The sequence below is a fragment of the Mesoplodon bidens genome, assembly GCF_964165515.1.
Source record: "Mesoplodon bidens genome assembly, chromosome: 15".
Lineage (NCBI taxonomy): Eukaryota > Metazoa > Chordata > Mammalia > Artiodactyla > Ziphiidae > Mesoplodon > Mesoplodon bidens.
Window position 1 is genome coordinate 28,476,696 of NC_138171.1, and position 16,197 is coordinate 28,492,892.

Consider the following 16,197-nt stretch of genomic DNA (forward strand, 5'->3'; position numbering starts at 1 on the left):
CAGGTGAGGCAGAAGGAACAGGTAGAGGCATTGCAGCCAGAAGGAGCATTGTGACACAGTCTAGGACCTGAGGGAGGCAGATGTGGACCAATCCTCTGGATTTCCCTGCATGTGCTCCTGAGGTGTTTTAAACATGACCCCAAAGTTCTTTAACACTCTTCTCAGCATCTATGTCCCCTCTTTCCCTAGAATCTCAGGGAGCCTTGTGACTGCTTTGGCAATTTTCGCATTATTTAGGATATGGGCTGTAATGGAAACCAAATTAACAGTGGCTGAAATGAGGCAGAAGTTGGTGTCTCTCTCTTATAACAGTCTAGAGGCAGGTAGGACAGCTTGACTTAACAGGCTGTCCAGGAACCCATGCTCTTTCTACTTGTGCTTCTCCATTCTTAAGATCCTACTCTCATATGCATGGTCCAAGATGGCTCTCCAACATATTTGCATTCCAACCCGTGGAAAGGGAATATGACGGCATAACCCCCTCTCTTTAAGTGCATGACCTGGAAATTACATACATCTCTTCCTCTTACACCTCGTTGGCAACAACCTATTGTATGGCCAAATGTAGCTACATGGAAGGCTGAGAAATATAATCTTCATTTTGGGTGGCCATTTGCCCAAATCAGGCATTCCGTGCCTACTGAAGAAGAGAAAAATGAATATTAAGAGGCAAAGTTTAAAAGGGAGATCCCAGCAGTTGCCAGGACACTATGCCACACATACTCTCTTCACTGTACCACTACCTAGAGAAAGTCAGACTGCAGAGAGTTCTTGGGTCCAATATAAGACTTTGTTTACCTTTTCCTGTGGGGATTCACCAAGAACCTCATGTTTGCACCACCTCTTCTTCCCTGCTTTGAGGAAAGGAAAGAAAACACGTGGTGCCCGTTTGAGCCACCAGTGCTGATGTACTGGGTAGGCCTGAGGTGAATTGAACCCCAGAACTGATGCATGCTGTGCAACACAATGGACACTTATTAAACATTTGTAAGATTTTTATAATAACTGCAAGAGTTCGTTTCCAAATTGGTTTTGATTCTATGTTCATAATCTATAGCCTTAGTTATTAATTTTTCCACGAAAATGTGGTTTATTTTCCTACGTGACTTAATTTGTTATTGTCAACAACAAATTTGTTAATTTGTTAGTTGTTATTTTAAGCCTAGTTATTAGTTAATAAAAATGTTAAGTGTTCAAATCTTTTAAAATCACCTATTTAGCAACCAGAAGAACTTAGAAATAGTGAGTAACCCTAAGAGGTGGGACTGGGAGAAAGAGCAGGAGATTTCACTTTTCATTTAATATCATTCTTAACTGATTGACTTTATTTTTACTCTGTGTGTGTATTACTTTTATGGTTTATGAAGGAGACAGGGAGTAATTTGAATCTCAAAGTATAAGCATCCCTGGTGACAGGGTAAGTGATTCCTTCCCTGCAGCTCCAAAATCTGAAAAATGGGGCTTAGATTTCTTTGGATTTATCCTGTTTCAGTTTCATTCAGCTCCTTGACCGTGTGTTTATATCTTTCAACAAATATGAAAAGTTTTCAGCCATTATTTCTTTAAAATTTTTTCTGTACCACTCTATTTCTCCTGTTCTTCTCAGATTCTGATGACACAATCATTAGCTCTTCTGGAATTGTCCTACAGGTCCCTGAAATTCTGTTCATTTTTCCAATCATTTTTCTCTCTGATGTTCAGATTGGATAATTTTTATTTTTATGTCTTCACTGACTTGTTTCTCTGCCATCTCTATTCTGCTACATACCCATCCAAGGAGTTTTAAAATCTTTGGTTATTTTTATTTTTCAGTTCTAAGATTTCCATTTTGTTCTTTATATGTCCTAGTTATTTGTTTAAACTTTCTATCTTTCTATTTGTTTCTAGATGGTTTGCCTGTACTTGCTGAAGCATTTTTATAGTAGCTGCTTTAAAGACTTTGTCAGATAATTCCAACAGCTGTGTTGTCTCAGCATTGGCATCTGTTGATTGTCTTCCCATATAAGTTGAGATTTCCATGTTTCTTCATATGTCAAGTGATTTGGAATATACCCTGGACATTTTGAATATCATGTTATAATACTTGAGTCTTTTAAAAATCCTATAAAGAACGTTGATATTTCTGTTTTAGCAGGAAATTGACCAGATTAGGTTTAGGCTGTGAGTTTCAACCAGCCTTCTGTGGCTTTAATGTTCTTTTTATTTCCAGAGCCTTTCCAGTGTCATTTGGATCTGTCCTGGGTATGCACCACTCAGTGGTCTATCTGGGACTTGGGCAGTAGTTTATCCTGTAATAAATTCTCAAAGTCTGTGTGAGCTATTTAGTACTTAACTCACACATGCAAAACAGGGGGAGGAGCCCAGAAATTCATAAACAATGCTATTAGGTAGCTTTCCTGAACTCTTCCCTGTGATTGCCTCAATAATGTTTGGTTCACTGGGGCTTCCCTTTTTGGTCCTCTAACCAGAAATCTGGGACATTATTTACCCTGTTATGTCAGTCAATTCCCATGACTGCACCTGTATTCAGGACCAAGCAGTGAGTGAAGAGAGAGAAAGAAAAAGCAACTGGAGTTTGCCCTATGCTCTTGGGGCCATCGCTCCTCTGACTGGAGAGGAAGGTTCCCATCTTTCAGAGTTTTAGGCTCCCTCAGGTACAGGCCATCATTGCTGTTGCTTCAGCTGCCACCCTCATCATAGGATTTCTTGAGGGCTGCAGTGAACGTGAACAGAAAAAAGAAAGAAAAAGCTGGGAGATTGCCCTTACTCTGAGTATTAGGAGACTTCTTCTTGCTCCTCAAATCAGAATTAGAGGGCTTCTCCTAGAGCTTCTCTGTCTGCCCTGGTGTATACTTCCAGTTTTTTGTTTGTTTGTTTGTTTTTGGTTGTGCAGCGAGGCTTGTGGGATCTTAGTTCTCTGACCAGGGATCAAACCTGGGCCCTTGGCAGTGAAAGTGTAGAGTCCTAACCACTGGACCTTCAGGGAATTCCTATACTTCTAGTTTTCAAGCTGCACTGAGTCCAGGCTGGGAGGTACTGGAAGAAAAAAATGGTTAACTCACGGCTGGATTGGTAGTACTTCAAATTCTGGTCTGGTTCCTCAATCTATCTGCTACTACTTATTCTTCAGAGTTCTTAAATAGCTACTCTCTGCATTTTGTACAGGTTTTATAGTTGCATTCATTGGAGGAAATAAAGTGCAGTGTGCTTACTCTGTCTTACCTGAGCCAGACCCAGTCCTGTTTGATTCTAGAAAGAGTTTTTTCCAGAGCCAGAGAGGGAGAGTGATAAAGCAAGTGTAAAATGTTAACAGTTGGGGAATCTGAATGACTATAATGTGAAGTCTTCATACCAATTTTGCAACTTTTTTGTAAGTTTGAAATTATTTTCAAAAAAAATTTTTAACTCTGGATAAATGTGGCTGGTATGGAAAGTCCTCATTAAAAAACGGTAATAAAAAATAACAATAACAACAGAACCATTTCCTTTTATTTAAAACAATCAGTCTGGGGGTAAATATTGAGACAACTCCTCAAAGCTATTTCTTGCCTCCTTATCCCCCTATCCACCATCCCAAGATGGTGTCTGGGAAGGTAAAGGCTTAAGATCCTCTTGGAACTAGAGGCAGGGGATGCTGCCTTGGGTGTTCATGTGTAGTACCCATGGAGAGGTGGCCAGTCTGATGTTCCTCTGGGCATCTATGGCTAAAGATGTTTCTGGTTGTCTCTTGACCCCGAATGCAGTGTGTTTTAAAACCCCCCCAATGATTATTTTGCTCATAAATTTCCAATTTGAGCAGGGCTTGATGGGGAAAGCTAGTCTGTGTTCCATGCATTGTCACCTGGGGCAGCTTGAAGGCTGGGGCTGAAATCATCAAAAGGTTCACTCACTCATATGTCTGGTAGTTGATGTAGACTGTTGCTGGAATCTCAGCTTGGTCTATCGGCCAGGGTCTTAGTCAGCTTGAGCTACCGTAACAAAATACCATAGACCGGGTGGCTTAAAAAACAGACATTTATTTCTCATAGTTCTGGAGGCTGGGAGATATAAGATCAAGGTGCTAGCCAATTCTGTTCTTGGTGAGGGCCCTCTTCCTGGCTTGCAGACAGCTGCCTTCCTGCTGTATCCTCACGTGGTGGAGAGAGGAAGCTCTGGTGTCTCCTCCTTTTTTAATAAGGCATTAATCCTTTCGTGGGGGCTCCACCCTCATAGCCTCATCTAAACCTAATTACCTCCCAGAGGACCCCCTCCAAACACCGTCACATCGGGGGTTAGGGCTTCAACATATGAATTTCAGAGAGGACACGGATACTCAATCCATGACAGCCAGAATACCTATGTGTGGACTTTCTATATGGCTGTTTGGCTTCCTCACAGCATGGTGGCTGGGTTCCTATAGGGAGTGTCCCAAGAGAACCAGGTGGAAGCTATATCACATTTTATGACCTAATCTTGGAACTCACATCACATTACTTACTCCATAGTTAACCCCCTTCCTCAGATTAAAGGAAAGGGAAATGAGACCCCACTTCTCAATGGGAGGAGTGTCAAAGTCACATCATTAAGAAGAACATGTCGGATGGCGGATCTTGTTATGGCCCTTTTGGTATGTACAATCTGCCACAAAGATCTCAATGATTATTAAAATACTGAAATACCTCCAAAACAGTTACTACATAGCAGCAGGGCCCCAGCCCGACCAGATGCATAGGAAACTTCAGGAAACATTGTATGCCTCACCTAAGATGTAGGGCTTTACTTCCTGGTGTGACTTTTCTCCAGTGCTTTTGATTTTCCCCTTATCCTAACTAACACTGCCCTCCCCAAGATTTGTGAGGAAGCCAGGACACACAGACATCTACCCACCTGCCTCCCACCCTTAGCGACCCCCACCCTTCTCCCGTAGTGGAATCTTTCTTCCCCTCTAGCAAGAGAACAGGTAGCTGACCTGATGGCAAGAAATGCAGTGATAGGTGCTTTGCATATAGTGGTTTATACAATCCCCATTCCAATATCACTTATTAACCCCCTTTTACCAAAAGGAAAGCTGAGGCTTAGTGACATTGGGTAAGTTGCCTATAGGTAGCCTGAAAAGTGGCCTCCCAAAGAAATCAGGTTGTAATGCCTGGAAACTGTAAATGTTACCTTACATGAAAACAGAACGTTTGCAGGTTAGGCTAATGTTCTTGAGCTGGGGAGATTATCCTGGATTATCAGGGTGGGCCCTAAATGTAATCGCATGTATGTGAGAGGCAAGCAGAGGGAGACTTCACGCACACACACACACACACACACGAAGGGGATGGGATCATGGAGCTGAGAGATTTGAAGATGCTGGCTTTGAAAACTGGAGTGATGCAGTCACAAGCCAAGGAATAACAGCCACCAGAAGCTAGAAGAGCCAAAGAACAGTTTCTCTCCTAGAGCCTCCAGAAGAAGCATGGCCCTGTCGACACCTTGGTTTTACCCCAGTGATACTGATTTTGGACTTCTGGCCTCCAAAACGGAGAGAATAAATTCCTGTTGTTTCAAGCCACCAAGCCTGTGGCCATTTGCTTCCACAGCCTCAGTAAACTAATACATCACATAAGGCCAGAAATGAGCCCAGGTCTATCTGGCCCCAACAGCTCTGCTGCTTCCTGTGCACTGTGGAGCCACAGTGAAGAAAACAAATGCCCCCCCCACCACCACCATGGTGGCAGTAATGGAGGTGGAGTGGGTGTGGAGAACCCACTTGGGACCATTATTTGGCTTGGGGAGCATGGTGTGCTTCTAAAAAATTATTGTTATGAAGATCGACTTTGCTACATGTGGTAGTCTGAAAAATGCTCAGGCTTCTGAATCACTGGGGATCCTAATGTGGGTCCCCAGGATGGTGGGCAGGGACAACCCAGGATGAGGGATGCTCCACACATGCTCCTCAGAGGGGAGTCATGCTGACCTGAAAGTAATATGGTCAGACAGGCTAGTAGATTCCAAGTGTTAGGCTAGCGTGGATTTAGCAGAGGGGAACACACCAAGCCCTGACGGATGGCAGTTGTTCATTGTTTACAGAAACAGCAGAAGCAAGAGCAGCCAAGCTATCAGCTCCCTGCCTCCCTTGCCCACAGGATGACTTTGAAATGAAAGGGGCCAGACGACGTGCACCAGGACCGACGGGGTTTTACAGCCTGAGCTGTACCCTGTGGGGAGGAGGGCGCGCGGAAGCCCCACCTCATCAGAACCAGGGTGGCCAAGACAGCAGAACGGGCCTCGTGGCAGCTTCTCACAAGACTGCCTGACTTCCCATGTTCCGGCAGATCTCGCGGGTTCCACCAAGGCTTAGGTCAGCTGTGGTTAAGCCTTTCCTCTGTGGTCTAGGCGGATACGCGCAATGTTGTTGGGGCACCAGCACAGAGCATTTCCCTACAAATATGAGCCCTTCACAGGGAACAAGGAACCCTATGAAAGTTTCCAGGTTGAAGTGGGAAGAGCTGTGGGCAGGGGGGTGGGAGTTCTGGGTCCTAGATCCAGCACTGCCAGTGACTTGACGTGTGACTTGGGTAAGTCCATCCCCCTCTGTGGGCTTCTGTAAAGAGAAGGGGTTTGTCTAGATGACCGCCAAGGGCCAGGAAGGCTGTAATGATCTGTGACTCTAGAACAGTTCCTGGCACATAGTAGAGTCTCAAATGTGAGTTGCTGAATGAAATGTAAGGGCATGATCAGTGAGGGGGTGGGGGAAATGGTATGCATTGAGGCCTCCCCTCTGCTGGTGGTGAGATGGGGGCAACAGAGGAAGAGGCTGAATGTGTTCACCCCTCTAAAAAGCCCAGTGGTGCCCGAACACCCTTGGGAAGGGCTTAGGGACATTCCTCAGCCAGTGTGGGCTGCTGTCAATTACAAGAGAGCTGAAGCTTAGTCCACAGTTAATTTCCAAACTCTCTGTGAAAGACACAAGTTGCAGAAAGCCGACATCACTCTTGACAGTTCCTCGGAGACTGCCCTGTTGGAGGTATCTGGCTCTCACTGAGTCCTCCAGGACCACTTTATCCTTCAGCCGCCTTTTCCTTGGATGAGCTCCAGACGAGTCTACTGTGTTTGTGTGAAAGGCAGACCCGGTCACCACCAGTGCCTAAATTCCCTCCCTCTAAGAGGTGAGGGATGGAACCTGCCTCTCTCCTGATGCCCATTTGGGGAATTCTCCACTGTCTTTTGTTTGTTTGTTTTTGTTTTTTAGTTTTTTTTGCGGTACGCGGGCCTCTCACTATTGTGGCCTCTCACTATTGTGGCCTCTCCCGTTGCGGAGCACAGGCTCCAGACGCGCAGGCTCAGTGGCCATGGCTCACGGGCCTAGCCGCTCCGTGGCATGTGGGATCCTCCCGGACCGGGGCACGAACCCGTGTCCCCTGCATCGGCAGGCGGACTCTCAACCACTGCGCCACCAGGGAAGCCCTCCACTGTCTTTATGAATTAGTATAGTAAAGTGCACTGATCTTAAGTGTACAGATAGAGTTTTGAAAAATGTATACACAGTTGTAGCCAGCACCCCAAACAAGATATGGACCATTGCCATCTCCTTCGAAAGTTCCCTTATGGCCACTTTCCTGTCAACCACCCCACAAGAGGCAATCACTGCTCTGATTTTTATGCCTGCAGATTAATTCTAGAACAGCCCTGTTCCATAGAGCTTTCTGCAATGATGGAAATGTTCTATATCTGATACACACACACATACACACACACATTTACAGTAATACACTGGCCACATATGGTTATTAGGTGCTTAAAATGTGGCAGGTGCAACTGAAGACTGAATTTTTTATTCTATTTAATTTTAATTAGTTTAAATGTATAGTGGATAACACTGTATTCTTTGTTTCAACATAACATCTTTGAGATTTGTTCATGTTGTCATGTGCCTCAGGAGTAAGTTTAAAAATTTTTTTGAAATTTATTTTTAATTGTGGTAAAATATACATAACATAAAATTTACCATTTTAACCAGTTTTAAGTGTACACTTCAGTGGCATTACGTACGTTCACATCGTTGTGCAACCATTATCCACGTCCACCTCCAGAACTTTTTTGTAACACTGAAACTCTGCACCCATTAAACAAAACTCCCTGTTCTCCCCTCTCCCCAGTCCCTGGCAACCACCATTCTATTTTCTGTTGTTGAGCAAGTTTCTTTTACTGCTGAGTTAGCACCTCTCCCTCCCTCTCCTTCTCCCTCTTCCTCTCTCTCTCTCTCTGCTTTGCGTATGAGTTCAATCCCTGACAGTTAAACGTGCACGTGATACAATTCAGCCACAGCCCTTGGCTTTTGCACGTTCTCCGTGATCAGAGGAGGCTTGTGGTGGCAGAGCCATGGCTCCTGTTCCTCTGACTCCCACACTCTGGGTGCCCTGCTGGGTAGCTGCTACCGATACGATGTCTGCTCTTTGTGAGCTCCTGATGGGGAACTTGGGTAAGGGCACCCACACTGGCTGAATTCCCATGCGGTGTCCAAATCGCACGCATGTCCTCTCCATCATGTCAGCAAGTTCTCCGATAGCCCCAGGGTCTTCTTAACCTAGCTCCTCAGTACAGAACTGGGCCTAGAACTCAGACTGGGGTGTGCTCTCCTGGCCAGGCCGTGAGCTTCCCGGAGCACTGGGGAGGGTGCTGAGCATGTCGGGGTGTCAGGGGAAGAACGCAGGGTTTGGGCAGGACTCCGCATTGCCTCTGTGCTCCTGTGTGACGTTGGGCAGGTGACCTTACTCTGAGTGCCAGTTTCCTTCTCTGTGACAGGAGAACAGTAGGCACTCTCATGCATCGTTTGTGGGGACATATATATTAGAACGGCCTTGCAAGAAAGCAGTTCGGCCACACAGGTCAATAGCCTTAAATATGTGCTTACCAGACTTCTGGTGGGACAAGTTGACATAGACCCATTTCTCCCTGCCCCTCCCTGTTGAGCAAGACCATAAAGCAAGGGGCGACCAAAGGAGCACTCTGACAGGTAGTAGAGGAAGGTGAACCGATTTGGAACCCCAGCACTGGAGGAACAACACAGAGGTAGGGCACCTTATTTCCCCCTACCCAACAGAGGAAGGCGACCTGGACCTATCATTTCCCGACCCCCAACCTAGCAACAGAAGGCAGCCCAACAGAAGGCAGCCCAGGTAGGCAGCCCTGGATGAAAGGGGAGCCGCTCTGCCAACATTAGGTGATCCCAACTCCACTGGCAAGGGGGGTTGATGGGGAGTCCCACTAACAATAAGCACACAGGGGAAGCACACCCCCTTCCCCACAGGGAGACATGGGGTGAGCAGGTGGGGCAGGCAGGAGGGATCCTGCCACAGCAAGCAACCACAGCAGGTCTGACACGTCCCTCCCCAACAGGAGACACACAGCAGCCAGGCCCAAGGAAACCCCTTCCACCCTCTTGGCAGCATAAGCAGAGGCCACTGGGAAACCCACGAGCACCAGACAAACCAAGCAGAATAAAATAATACCACCAGAGGCTCTGAAAATGAAACTGTCAATGGAACCACAGCCTGCAAAAGTAGTCCAAGACCTGCACGTTCAGCCTAAACAGGGTGATTGGCTGCTAAAATAAAGACTTTAACTAGGACCCAGAGTTTCCGAACATACTAGACAAGCAACTGACTCCAACACTGAGTTGAATCCGATGTTAGAATTATCTGAAAAGGATTTTAAAGCAGTCATCATAAAAATGCTTCAATAATCAATTACAGAAACAAGGGGGGGAAATAGAAAAAATCTCGGCAAGGTAACAGACCTTATAAAAAATAGCCTTCAGTAGAAACTCATGTTTAATTTAATATAGATACAGATGGTTACTGATAGAAACATTTATAGGTATGTGTATATTATGGGTTAGTATGCATGCATGTATTTCTTTGCTCTGTTAGCTGAGATGGCCTAAAAGAAAGTCAAAGAGCAAAGAGCGTACCTAACACCCGGACCTTGGTTTCTAATACCATCCTCCAATAAAAGAAATTGGGGCTCCTTGGATAAATAGTTGATTCTCAAATGAGGGTAGAAATATACAGGATGAGGCTGGAGCATCTTGTAGTGATAGAAAGTTGAAAAGTGCTCAGGCACTCGCCAACCCCCGGAGAATCTGGCAAAGGAGGCTGGGAGGGGCCAGGTGTGTGAGAGTGGGGTATCCTAGAAGCCTCAAGGGGCCAGTGGGCCCTATGTGGAGGCTCCCAGGAGGACAAAGACTCAGAGCAGTGGCCATTGGACTTGGCAGTAGAGGTGTTGACGAATTTGACAGAGCAGAAAGGTGGGACAAAATGATCATCACACCTGGGCTGCTCCATCTTCACCAGGGCAAAGTGGCTCTGGCCAGGCTGGGCTCCACTCTGCCACCCTACTGGGGCTCAACCAGGTTCAGGGGTGGATGAAGCCTCATTTCATAATTTGGTGACAATTCTCTGTCTGGAGGTCACCACAGCCTCATGCTCACAATCCCCAGGGCAGGAGAGGCATTTGGGGGTGCCATCAGGAATGCACGGCCTCCTCTGAGCAACAAGAGGAAGGAACGAGAAGCACATTTGGGCCTGGGTGCTCGGTCCCACCTCCGCACCTCTGTTTGTACATGACTCTCGCCTGGAGGGTCTTTTCTCCCCATCTCCTGCCTCTTCAAATCCACCGCCTCTTTGAGTCCTGGCTCAAGGCCTGCTTTCTCTCGAATGCCTTCTCTGCCCCCATTGATCTCTCCATCCGCCCTGAAAAACCTCTGTGACACAGGGTCATCTCCTATGTGTCCTTCCCGACTTCCTAACTCAGCTGCCACCTCCTTGAGGGAGGAAATAGTGACTACTTCTTCTGCCTCCCTACAGAGCCTAGTAATGCTAACAAAAACCACAATAATAATTGCTAACAATTATTGAACAGTTCCTATTATATTAACTCATTTCATCCCTGCAACATCTCTCAAAGGCAGGCTCTATGATTCGTCCCACTTTATAGGTGAGAGGACTGAGGCTCAGAAAAGTTGAGAAGCTGCCCAAGCCACACAGCTCATACATGTAGCCAAGAAATAGGCCAGCTGTTAGGAACCAATGGAAAAAGGTGTACGATGCACTTAGAACTGTGCCTGGGGTATAGAAAGTGCTCAGCCATCCAGAGAGCATTTACTGAGTGCCTACCATGTGCCAGGTGCTGTGCTGGGTGCTGTGGATTCAGCTGTGAGCAAAGCAAAGTCCCTGCTCTCCTGGTGCTCATAAGCTGTTCCTGCCTAATCCCTCCCACTGCTGTTCCCTGGACCTGGAACATTCTTCCTCCAGGTACCTGCATGACTCGCCCCCTTGCCTCCTTCAGCTCTCTGCTCAAATGTCACCTTATCAGTGAGGCTTCCCCGGAACTCACCACTTAAAATTGCAACTTGATCTCCCCTTCCCTGTTTCCCCACAGCACACACTTTGGGTCCCTCCTGTGCTCTGCTTACCACTCACCTATGTGTAATGTCTGTTTCCCCCACAGACATCAGTTCTGCGTGGGTGGAGCTTGTGTCTGTCTTTTCCCTGCTGCAGCCCCAGTGCACAGAACTGTGCCTGGCACACAGTAGGGCCTCAATAAATAGATGCTGAATGGATGATTAATATGGCAGGTGGAGGAAATTGTTATGAAGCAAAACGAAGCTGGTTGAAGCTAGGGGTCGGGGAGGCCACTTCTAGGAGGTGACGTTTGAAGAGACCTGAATACAGTGTGTGTGTGTGTGTGTGTGTGTGTGTATGTATTTGGGGAACAGGCCATGTAAAGTTCTGGGTGGAGTGTGTTCCAGGCAGAGAGAAAAGCACGTGCAAAGTGGGAGGGTGCTGGGTGCATCTGAGGAACAGCAGGGAGGCCCAGCGTGGGGGGCAGGGCTGGGGGGGCCCTCAGTCCCCCTCTCTGTGCCCCAGTTTTGTCATCTGTAAAACAGAGGAGACAATGGTACACCCTTCATAAGGTTGTTGTGAGGATTTAATTTCTCATTCTGCTGTGGAAAATTTTCATTTAAGCACTCAGAAGAGTGTTTGGCAGGAAGTAAGCACTCAGTGAATATTAGCTGTCATCATAGAAAAAAGTCAGGGAGGATCTACATTAAATGACAAATTGTCCCTATCTTGGATGGTGATAGTGGATTATGGAGGCCAGTAACTTTATCTGTGTTTTTTTTTTATGTTTCAAATGATTAGGTATACCCAGAAAAAAATAGCTATTAATATATTTCCTTAAAAAATGTCCTTGTGCAGTGGGGGCATTCTCAGATAGCTTGGGTTTGGAAGACGTAGGGATGATGGTTGTGGAAATGGAGGATGGGGGAGGGGGAGATGGGGGAGGAGCCAGTGCTGGGGATGGTGGAGGAGGGGGAGGTACAGGTAATTGTGCGGATGGTGGTAAAGGTGATGGCTGCCAGGGGAGGAGTGGAAGACGGTGGTGCAGGCAGTGGTGCATGTGGCTTGGAGCGTTTCATCTTGTGACCACTTGGAAATAGATACCTTGTAGAGGGATCCTCCAACCTCTCTAAGGAGGGAGCATATTTCACTTTCCATAGAGAGACTACATTGAGTTTCTCTGTGAAACATCAGTTTCCTGTGTCCACCCCCTTGATTGTGGTACAGATGGGCCCCAGTGGCCCACACTGGAACCACCTGGCACTGGCCCGCTGAGTTACTATAACTCAGCCCTTGACCTAACTTCTCCTAAAGCCAAGGGCTATGGCCCCGGAGGACATCTACTCCACCCCTTCTCATTCACTGACCTTCCTGAGGCCCAGCCCCAGAGCCCTGACCACTGAGAAAGACAGGATCTGTCCCCACTCTGCCCCCAACCAGCTAGACCTGCCAGGTTCCATAAAGCCACCAGGGCTCCAGTGACAAATCTCAGAGGCACGAGGCTGTGTTTCTCTTGACCAGATAGGTTCCCAGTGAGTAGAATTCCTCCTGGATTGAGCTCCACGTTGGGCTTTGTGAAATGAAAGATTCCAGATCTTTCCTGTGAATCCAGACCCCTCCAGCCACTTCTCTGCATGACGGTTTTCCTGCACATCTCGCAGGCACTGCAAAAGCTGAGCTTCTCATACTCCCACAGGCCTGTGTCTCCCACCAGCTTCTCCATGTCTCTGATGGCACCACCATAAGCAGCGGCCAGAAGCGGGGCACCCTCCTGGCTTCTCATGCCCCCTTCACCAATTGAGAAAATCCTACTCCCTCCCCACCCCTCAAATCACCCACTTCTCCCCACCCCACTGCCAGCTTCGCAGGCCAGGTTCAATCACTCTCTCATCTCCCACCCTGCCGATTGCAAATCCCTCCATGCTTCTCTCTTTTTCATTTTAAAGTCATTTATTCATGTGTAACATACATATAGATAATTACAAAATCAAAAGTGTGCATCTTGATGAATTTTCACAAACTGAATACACTTGAGAAACCATCACCCAAACAAGAAATAGCATATGAGCAGCCTCTAAGTAAGAAGTCCCCTTGGGCCCTTTCCTTGGCTCCTTTTCTTTTTCCCAAGGGTACCCTCTATCTTGACTTCCAACACCACAGATTAGTTTTAGATAAATGGAATCATGGGGTATTTGCTCTTTTGTGTCTGGATTATTTTGATTAACTTTATGTTTGTGAAATTCATCAGTTATTTGCAGGTAGCAGTCATCGGTTCATTTGCACTGTTCAGAGTATTCCACTGTGTAAACATACCACGTTTATTTATATATTCTACCATTAATGGAAACATTGGCTGTTTCTGTAAAAAAATTAATAAACAGAAACCGCAATTAAACAGAGTGGGGAGACCAGTAGGGGGAGCTCTCACACCCTGCAATGATAGCAGAGCCCAACAGGAAGAAGAAGGACTCCTCTCCTGGCAAGGACTCAGCCAATGAAAAGCCATTGACTCTTTGTTTACTACAGCCCTCCAACTTCCTTTTCCCCTCTATAAAAGCGATCTCCCTTCCTTGCAGTGCAGGGACTTGCACGTGGCTCACCACAGTTGCAGACCCTGAGTTGCAATTCTCTGCTGATCCTGAATAAATCTATCTTTGCTGGAGAAATATCTGGCAGCCTATTTGTTTCATGTCAACATTTCCAGTTTGGGGCTATTGAAATGCCTTTTTTAGACAAATCTGCTCATTTCTCTTGGGTACACACCTAGGAGAATTTGTTTTCCAAGGTGATCCTAACAATTTACACTCTCATCCACAGTGTATGTGTTACCAATCCATTCCCTTCCCCCAGCCAGCATGATCTTTAATAGGCAATAAAAGTGCACAGTTCAAAATTCTAAAGTTTAAAAAAAAACACCCAAAACAGTGTAACATAAGTCCTCTTACTCTGTCCCTGAGCCACACAGGTGCCTCCTCTCCCCACAATCACCATTTGGTGTGTCTTTCCAGCATGTGTGTGGTGTCTATACAGATACAAGCAAATACATATTTGTATCAAGTTTATTTTATATGGATGGAAGTGAAGGAAAGCAGAATATGTCATCCCAAAATGTGCCTCTTTGACATAAAAATTATTTTAAACTGAAGACAATTAAGAAGCAGCAAACCCAGAAGAAGCTTCCCCCATTTCCCCCCCTAAAGGCAGGATATTCTCCTTTTATTAGAGACAGACTTTTCAGCCCAGAGATGACACCAGAGGAATCTGCAAACAAACCTTCTTCCATTTGTTCCCTCCCATTTATTTACTTTCCCACAATCTGCCATCTTTGGAAGACTAAAACTGCTTTGCTCTGTCCTGTCATTTCTCTACAAACCTACTGTTCTTTGTTGAGGATGCTGGAATTCTAAGCTGCCATTTTGAATTACAGTAAGTTCCCTACATACGAACCTTCAAGTTTTGAACTTTCAAAGATGCAAATGTGCGTTCACATGTCCAATCACGTAAGTTAGTTCACATGTCTGGCATACATTGTCATGTGTGTGCATCCTCTACAAGTGGTTGTACTTTTGTGTACTTTACTGTACAGTACTGTATATAGTAGTACAGTATCTTTTTTCTTTTTTTTGGCTGTGCTGGGTCTTCATTTCAGTACACAGGTTCTTCATTGCAGTGTGTGGGCTTCTCTAGTTGTGGTGCACAGGCTCCAGGGTGCGCAGGCTCCAGAGTGCGCAGGCTCAGTAGTTGCGGCACGCAGGCTTAGTTACCCCATGGCTTGTGGGATCTTAGTTCCCTTACCAGGGCTCGAACCTGTGTCCCCTGCATTGGAAGGTGGATTCTTAACCACTGGACCACCAGAGAAGTCCCCGTACAGTATCTTTATTTCAAGCCCAGGATGTCTGGAAGCAAGCATAAAACCAGCAGTGATGTAGCTGGTACTAATAAGAAGAACCAAGCTCTAACGATGGAAACAAAAATGAAAATAATTGAGAGTGGAGCGAGGCGAAAAGATGGTAGTCGTCACTTGTTCTTGTAACATGAATCGTTCAACCATTGGCAAGATTCTAAAGAACGTGGACAAGATCATGGAACATGTGAAGTCTGCTGTGCCAATGATGTCACCAAAAATATTGAAGAAGCATGGAAAAGTGATGGAGGAGGTGGAGAAACTTCTCAGTGTGTGGATGCAGGATCAGCATCAGCACTGAAGTCCCGGCTCAGCTTAATGCTGATCGAAGAGAAAGCTAAAAGCCTTTATGAAGACTTGAAGAAGAAACACAGTGAAGAATCAGAGGATGCCTCTTTTACTGACAGCTATGGCTGGGTTCATCAGTTCAAGACTAGAGCCAACCTTCAAAACATAAAAGTAAGTGGTGAGGTAGAGAGTGCAGATATGGTAGCTGCCAGGGAATTTCCTGAAATGCTTTGAGAAATTATTGATGAAGGCGTGGATTTACCCGAGTAGGTTTTTAATGTGCATGAGACAGGACTGTACTGGAAGAGGATGCCAGACTGAAGTTACATCAGTAAGGAGGAAAAGTTGATGCCAGGTTATAAAGCAACAAAGGATAGGCTAACTCTGTTGTTTGGTGGCAATGCTTCTGGTGATGTGAAGCTGAAGCCTCTCTTAGTTTATCATTCAGATAACCCAAGAGCCCTTAAAAACATAGCCAAGAGCTCTCTTCCTGTTGTGTGGAAGAGTAACTCCAATGCATGGGTTACACAGGCCATTTTCCAGGAGTGGTTTTTCCACCACTTTATCCCAGAGGTAGAGAAATATTGCTTGGAGAAGGACGTCCCATTCAACATTCTTTTGCTGCTTGACAGGGCT